Below are 9,274 nucleotides of genomic sequence, written 5' to 3' on the forward strand. Positions count from 1 at the left end.
ATTTTTTAAATCTTAAAAGTTTGTAAGTTATCTAAAAAAATAAAATTTAATGACAAAATATCTAAGGGTCAAAATAAATCAGAAGTATGATGAATCTTTTGGATTTCTTTGCATTAAACAGATAATTGATAAAGCATTGTGTGTTTGCAGCTGAAGGAACACCACTACCTAGCATGAAGCGAACGTCTCCTCCAAGTATAAAACGTATCTTCTTAAAAACAATAGCATCCCAGAATAGATCAGGTTATAGACATATTTAAAACGACTTTACATGCTTGAAATTTATTTCCTTTAGAACAACTTTACATCTGTGAAACTTATCTCAACAATTCAAGTAGGCAAGAGTGAAAATGTATGAGAAATCATGACCTAATTAGGGCTTATTCTTATAGAGTATCCTGAGAAATTGAAATTCAAACAAACACTTACGGCTTTCTCGTGAGCAATTATTCTGAAACTACACGCATCAATCGACGAACAAACGCGACCGTGTCAGGAGGGTGTAGGTAGCGACGGCTTCAAGAGGCTGGCAGTTACGTTCATTTGCCAGAGATTGAAGAGAGTATACGGGGGACAGAAGGGAAATATGAGAAACGGCAGCTGAAGTGTAAAGGAATTTAGGGGGTGTTTGACTTAGCTTTTTAGAGGCCAAAAGTTTTTTTTCCAAAAAGTTACAAAAAGTCGGTTTTCCTGACTTTTCCAAAAAGTTGATTTTTCTTTTTTCCAAAATCCAAAAGTTGATTTTAAAAGTCTTTTGCCAAACATCTTTTGGCTTTGATCTTTTACTAAAAGTTCATTTGGCATATAAAAAGCTAAGCCAAACACCCCCTTAGTGTTTTTCACAAAAGGAAAAAAAAAGTATACGATGTCAATTAAGTAGTAAGCATAACATGTATTTGGTTTTGTACCTCTTAAATTTCTAGAAAAAGTATAATATGTTTTATATAATAATAATGATAAAGATATGACAAATTTAGATACTTGTTATATATAAACCCCCAATTCTTTATATGTTTTATATAATAGTAAAGATATGACAAATTTGGACACTTGTTATATATAAATCCCCAATTCTTTATATAATTCATAATCGTACATTGTGTGTCAATTTTGAAATTTAGATACTATGGTTAACAAATTAACAACTTCTCATTTCCTAAAATATGAGTTTAAATCTATATATATGTATTGCACAAATTATACAACAAACTCATAATATATCTACCTGTGACAACCGTCAATTTTCAGTCAAGTCAAAGTCAACTAAAGTCAACAAGTCAAACCGGTCAACTCAATTTGCCATGAGTACTAGAGTTTACGTTAAGTAATTTCTAAACAACTCTCTATTCTAATGAGAGATCATAAATCGAAAAGTGCGTACATCTAGATCTCCTTAACCTAAAACGGTGGTACGTGGAGAGCCAAACCGATAAAACAATGTTACATACTCATCGGGAGTATGCAAGATCCTTAAACAAGGCTTAACGGGGTTTACGGACCTTGCAGTGCGAAGCCGGACACTCAAAAAGGTCACCAATGAGACCTCTCTCAATCGTGTTCACTCCATCTCTTCTTATCAGAAATCTCTCCCAAATCTCTCTAAGTATGTGAAATCTCTCCCAAATCTCTCTTTGTATGAGAAATCTCTCCAAGAATGTCAAATCTCTCCCAAATCTCTCTAAGTATGTGAAATCTCTCCCAAATCTCTCTTTGTATGAGAAATCTCTCCAAGTATGTCAAATCTCTCCCAAATCTCTCTAAGTATGTGAAATCTCTCCCAAATATCTCTCTGTATGTGAAATCTCTCCAAGTATGTCAAATCTCTCCCGAATCTCTCTAAGTATGTGAAATCTCTCCCAAATATCTCTCTGTATGTGAAATCTCTCCAAGTATGTCAAATCTCTCTAAGTATGTGAAATCTCTCCCAAATATCTCTTTGTATGTGAAATCTCTCCCAAATATCTCTTTGTATGTGAAATCTCTCCAAGAATGTCAAATCTCTCCCAAATCTCTCTGAGTATGTGGAATCTCTCTCAAATCTCTCTCGAAATCTCTCCCAACTTTCTATAATCACTCGGGGCATCCCGACCCTCGAATTTGGCGAAAACAGCCCAAAAACGGAAGTCTACGCGAAAAACGGACCATAGGAACCGAAACCCCTCTTAGGAACCGAAACCCCTCTTAGGAACCGAACCCTCCTGATGAAGAAGACTGCTGAACCGAACCGAAGGTACTGTTCACTACTGTTCACTACAGTTCATTCGGTTCTGACTTCTCGCCTTTTATCTCCGAACCGAACCTCACCTTCGCTTCTGACCCTTCGGACCGAGCCTTCGGACTGGACCCCTCGCCCCTTCAGTTCCCTCTGTTCGTTTCCGGCTACAATCCTCAGCATGGACCGAGCCTCGGCCTAGGGACCGAACCTCGGCCTAGGACCGAGAGGTCTCGCTGGGAACTCATTTTCTCCCGGTTTCCGCGTAGTTTTACGTTTAAGGCCCGTTTTTAATTATTTTAACGCGGGGTTTTCACCCAAAATCATATTTTAACATAATAAACCCTAAATATTCACAATTTAATCATATTTTCATAAAAATCTTTATTTAAATAATAAAAGCAAGTGGGTAAAGTACAAAGAGGTGGAGTGTTGACTTTGCTTTACTTTATGACACAAGCAACCACTCCCACACCCACTCTATGACCAGCCACATCTCCCCACCTTACCTAGGTCACATCAATGTCCTTTCCACTCAATCATCACTCTTTCCCACGTTTTTGAGAGCTGAATATTCATCCTCTCTCCTCACTTCTCTCATTTGCTCTCATTTCATAAGAAGATCAAACTCTTTTCTCTCTCACTTTCTCTCTCTAGGAATTCGAGATTTCCAGGGCTGATCTTGAGTTTTTCCTCCACATTTGGTAAGCATAATCCATTCTCTTTATGATTATCTCAATTATTTCCACTCAAATCATGGATGTCTTACACAAACTCCATTATAATGGTGTTAGATCTTCGAATCTTCAAGTGATTCTTCAAGTGTTCTTGGGTTGAACACTTCTCTTCTTCAACACTTACCTACTGAAATCACTTAAGGTGAGTTCATGCCCCCATATTTTCATGTTTTCTCAAGTTTTTTTTTTTAGGGGGGGGGGGGGGGGGGGGGGGGGGGAATACAAGTTAAAACACTAAGAACATAACTACACTTTTCTAACAGCCTTCATCAGAAAAGTTCAACTCCATTCACGGACTGTTTTGGACATCTTAAACATTTTTGTTTTCAAAACTGTTTTAGGTGCATGTAGTTCCACTTCTTAGCTTTAAAATGACTACTTGCACATCTCCATACGATTTTTCTACAATTTATGGTGATTTTTACAAAACTACCTATCATTTCAAACATCAATCCGGACCAGTCTGTGATTATGGACTTTTTCACACAAGTAAGAGGTCATTAAAAATTATGAACAAACTAGACTCATTTTCCAAACTCTCAGAAGTTGCAGAACTTGATTTGGACATTTTATGATTTTTCTACAAATTTACCAATAACAGTTACAGAAAATGTTATTAACAGAAAAACACTATAAATTTCATTTCACCTTGTAACATGTTGAGCAAGGTATACATCATTATGTGATTATGTGTTGTTGCAATATATGACAATTTTGTATTCTTATATAGACATACGTCAGAAAACAAATGGATTTATATCTCCACAAGTATGGTAAATATATAAATGATATTACAAGGCTATATCCATTAAAATAATAAACATTGGTAAGTTATGACAAGAAGGGCTTACGCTCACTACCCACACAAATAATTAATAAACTATAATAGGTATAGTTTAGGGTTATTTTACATAACAAACACATTATTAAAGGTTTTACACATACCAAAGAGTTATTACCACTATGGATAATTATGATAAACTATAATAAGCATAGATAAGCCATTATACCCCCACAAACGAACACGCTAGTTATAATCGGTGTAGTTGTGGCATATATATATATATATATATATATATATATATATATATATATATATATATATATATATATATATTACAAACAAAGTGATAAACTATAATAGGTATAGTTTAGGTTTCATCTACCCAATGAACTTAATTACAAGAAAGAAATTCACCATCATCACCACTTTTGATAAGCTATAATATGCATAGTTCATGTTCACTAATCACTATTACTATCCGATGAACTATGATATGTATAAGTTATATTCACCATCACCACCACTTTTGGTAAACTATAATATGCATAGTTCATGTTCACTAATCACTATTACTATTCGATGAACTATGATATGTATAGGTTATATTCACCATCACCACCACTTTTGGTAAACTATAATATGCATAGTTCATGTTCACTAATCACTATTACTATTCGATGAACTATGATATGTATAGGTTATATTCACCATCACCACCACTTTTGGTAAACTATAGTATGCATAGTTTATGTTCACAGTCACTATTACTATTCCGTGCACTACACCAGGATTGGTTCCGGTTATTGGGTTTAAGTCCACATTCACTTTCACATTGTTAGTTTTCAGCTATAATTTCTAAGTGTATATGATAGAGTTATATAGAATCTAGCCGTGATTGGCTTAGAATTGGTGGGCCCGCCTCATCTCCTGTTCCTTGTTTGGTTGTGGACCTAGGGCGGACCCATTATATTCAACGTTTTATCTAACCTAAATCTTATATAACTTATATACGCTGGACGATTATAGGGGAAATCTACGGGTCAATCTAGGGTTCATTAATACATCATATAGGAATATTCTGTTTACACTTAGCTAAGAAAATATTGGATTTTCTGGAAATCAACTCTATCGATTTTATAAGGAAAACGGTTTCTACTCCAAACAAAACTCTTATGAACTCACCAACTTAATTGTTGACACTCTTTCAAAACTACTTGTATTCTCAGGAAATCAGTGAAACATGAAAACTTCAGCGCTTTGAGGATGGGACGCTAAACCGTCAGCAATTTATTTTTGTCATCATAATGTAATTGATTTTGAAACATGTAAACATATACTTGGTGTAACTTTTTCAATTATATTTATGATGGTTGTATTTACTTTGAGCACTATTATACACGTTGTTGTGATACTGTACATGAAGTCCTCCACCCTTGGACGTTTCCGCCATCCTTGGTTTGGGGGTGTGACACTACCCTAATAAATGAAAATGTTATTACCACTTGTCATTCTCTCATTTAATTGGCCACATGTCATTTTGTCATAATTTTGAGATATATTAATTTTCCACTTGTCATTACTTCATTATTCATTTCCAATATTTCATAAATTAAACCTACCATAATGACTATTAATTTGAAATTTGAAATTTCAATTTCAATTTCAAATAAATATACACTTTAACCTTTGTATTTAACATTTTGTTATAATAACATGTTTAGTACACGAGTCTGACAATTAAACACATAATTTTAGTTAATTTATTTTTTGCATGTTTTTTTTTGTCATAATTTTCACTTATTTCATATTTCAAATTCAAATAAACTTCTCATTTAATCACTTCTATTTAACATTATGTTTTAATCAACACGTATAATATACGGGTCTCACAACTAGTATATAGATATAATAAGTTTAAACCCGTGGAAACCGCTGTTGATAAAGAACAATACTATTGAAAATTCAAAATCATAATGACTAATCAAATATTTACAAAAAAATTATTAATTTACAAAGATATAAGTTTCTTCAATTCGGTAAGTTACACAATGAAATGTTAAAAGTTGATTCACATACATACACGTATAATAAATGACACATACAAAAGAAAAAAAACAAATAGAGAATCTCAATACGTGTAGGAGAAACGGTAACGAGAAAACCTTAAAATTATGGGATACAAACTAAGGTGAGCTTTAATTCAAACTTTTTAGTATCTTCATGCCACAAATCTTTTTTAACTCAAAAGTAACAACTCGAATCTCTGATCTACAAAATCTTTTGTATTAATTATAAATCTCTAAAAACGGAAAAACATAAAATAAGGTAAGAAAAATTTAGATATAAACCCAAACACCTTGATCGATCATTCTGCCAGTGTCATCATCCTTTGGATTGGATGCCAAATTTAAAAAAAAAAAAAAAAAAAAAAAAAAAAAAAAAATTGATTCAAGAGGATTACCGGTTACTGCTTCGTCCTTACCCTTCAATCCAACTGTTTCCCATTTCCATCGTGTTTACTTCCGAACGAACCAGGAGAAGAGCAGCCAAGAACAGCCACACCAAACCCTCGATCTGAAAATCCTTGAATCTTTTTCCCTTTTCGCATGTCGCACCATTCTTCTTCTCCGTCACTCCACTGCCGAAAAACCCAGCGGTCGCTGATTGCCCTTCCTTCGCACCTCGATGCTGGAACCGAGCAAGCAGCCGAGAAGCTGCTTGAGCAGCTCCTCACTGCACCCCCGTCCGAGATAAAAGTCGCCTCGCTGCTCCTCCCTTCCTCCCCTGCGGTCTCGTCGACCCCGAAGACACCGTTCTTCCTCCTCGCGATCTGCAATCGCCGGATACCTCCCTCAGCCCTCTTTCTGGCCTGCGACGAGCAAGGAAACCAAAAGCCGCACCGTTGTCTTGGTGCTTTCCTTCGTGACTGCCATCGTGTCCAGTTCGTTTCCTTGATCGACCCACAAATGAAAACGGGGGGATAAAGCCCTAATTCCTTTTATGAAAACACGGGATGCATATAAAAGCCCAAAGTCATTTTTTTTTAATTAGGAAATGACCAAAATGCCCTCCCTATTAAACCATTTATTCAAAATCACTCTCAACCCAGTTATTGAACCCATTTGTTTAAAACAACCCGTCAATTTGTTTTTTTTTTTTTTTTTTTTTTTTTTTTTTTTTTTTTTTTTATAAAAATAGTCCTAATCATTTAATCAAATTAACAAAAAGCCCCTATACTTTAGTGAAGTTAAAAATCAGCCCCCAATAGTTTAAATTCGTTACGAAACGGTCCCAAGAGTATTTCAAAGTTCAAGGATTGTGGATTTGTGGTTTCACACAACAAGATTTCTCAAAAGAAACCGAATTCGAACAAAAGGAACCCACCCTTTTTAATTTTTTAATTATTTCGCAAGAGGGGGAGGAATACGTGTGCCTATATATATTTTGTTTATATAAATATATTATTCTTTATGCGAGAATAAAATAAATCTAATTTATAAAATTGTTATTTTAAATTTTAACATATTGTTACAAGTAACTAGTATAAACTTTTCATAAACATATTTTGAAATTTTTATCGTGAAATAACTAGTCTACACGATATATGTTACATGATACAAAAATATATTATTTTTATGTGACATTGTATATTATGACAAGCACATTATAACACTTTGTAGTATTTCAATGATTCAAGCTATTACTATTCATGTATATTTATATGTTTAAACACATAAAGTTTATACATTTACATATGTTCATTACTTTGAAACATACATCTTTATAAAAGCAAGTACATTACACTTTTACATACATACCAAGCATACTTGGCTTTTATAAAATTCATACAATAAAATGCACAATGCCTAGTGACTTAATCACAATTAAGTTAGGGCTGAGAGTTATTCACAAACTTTTTAGTTAAGACCTTTCTAGTGAGACGTTCTTCATTAGCTAAGTTTAAACACTTAGCATACCCACACTACTATAACCGTTAATCTTCGGAGCGAGATACAAATATATAGATCTATACATGGTTGACATCCCCACCTGCGATTGCTAGCTACAACCTCTACCGATCAATCGAAGTGGGTGATAAGTATCTACGATCGTTACTGCAACGTCCAATGAAGTGTTGTAGGGGGTAGACTCAGTCACATAGCTCGGTTATAGGACTTACTACAAACATTAACTAGAACCTCTCTCTCTCTCTCTCACTCACTACCAACCATGGGCTTGGTTGCTTTCAAAACTATTTTAATTATGGAATTACTTATGTAACATAACAGTTTGGTTTTAAAGGATATTCAAAGATTCATTACAATCACAATTTAAAGTATGGATTTTCTTATACAAAAATACATTTTGGCTTTTAAAGACTCATTACAAACATTGTTTTAACTATTGATATACATACAAGTAAAATACTATTTAGACTTATTAAAAGTATTACTGTTATTAGCATAAAACAAACAGAAAACATGTAACACTCACCAACCTTGTGTTGACCCTCAAAACTATATGTATTCTCAGGAAATCACTAAACAGACATTTAATACAGACTGGATTGATCTTGTTTGCTTGCTATTGTATTATATGCCTATATGTTAAGGCAATTCATGTATTATTGTCAATTATAAAAACCTTGTATTCAAATATCAAGATGGAACATGAATGCTATATTGTTTATTATTGTACTTGTACTATATATATTCAGTTTACCTGTGATACATGAGCTTAGTCGCATAACCCTGCGTGTTCTGCCGCCTCGGCCGAGGGTGTGACAAATTGGTATCAGAGCTAAATTGGCTATAGAGAACTCGTATCCTCAAAAGAGAAATATAACTATAACAAGTAGCTTCTAATAAAAGTAGAGTTTTTGGTAATAATAGGGTAGTTTTGAGAAAGGTTGGTAAAAATAGGGCAGTTTTTTTTTCTTTGTAGAAATGGGTCTTTTTTTTTCTTGTGGCTCCGTTTTTTATTTTAGAATTCAATAAACATTGAATGTTACATTTTTAGTCCTCTCACTTAAATCATTAATTTTTTTGTTAGCTATTATTAACAAAAACTTTTGTTTTTACTCCTTTTATTAAAAATATATAATTAAATTCTAATTAATATTTTGAATAACTTATACCATTAATATAAAACTCACAAATACCTATGAATAAATTTCAATATTTAATATATTTCATTTATTTGACCAATTTTATTATAACTAATAAATATATAAATATTGTTGTTATTTTATATTTTTGTTATTTTTTGAAAATTCCAAAATATCTGTTCATGATAGCATACCTGCAAAAGCCTGTTAAAAATTGTTGTCACTATTCATGAAAACTCAAAGAAAGCAAATGACTGAATTGTCTAATCAATTCATTTTTTGTAATAAAATCCTCTTTTTATCATCAATATTTTTTCATCCATTTCAACATATAGAATTCCCCTCTTCATTTCTTTATCTTTCCTTCATTTGAGGTACGTCTTTTATCTTATGATTTATTGGTATTGTTATATTCTGGTGTATTTATAGTATGA

Source organism: Lactuca sativa, chromosome 6 (genome assembly GCF_002870075.4).
Source record: "Lactuca sativa cultivar Salinas chromosome 6, Lsat_Salinas_v11, whole genome shotgun sequence".
NCBI lineage: Eukaryota > Viridiplantae > Streptophyta > Magnoliopsida > Asterales > Asteraceae > Lactuca > Lactuca sativa.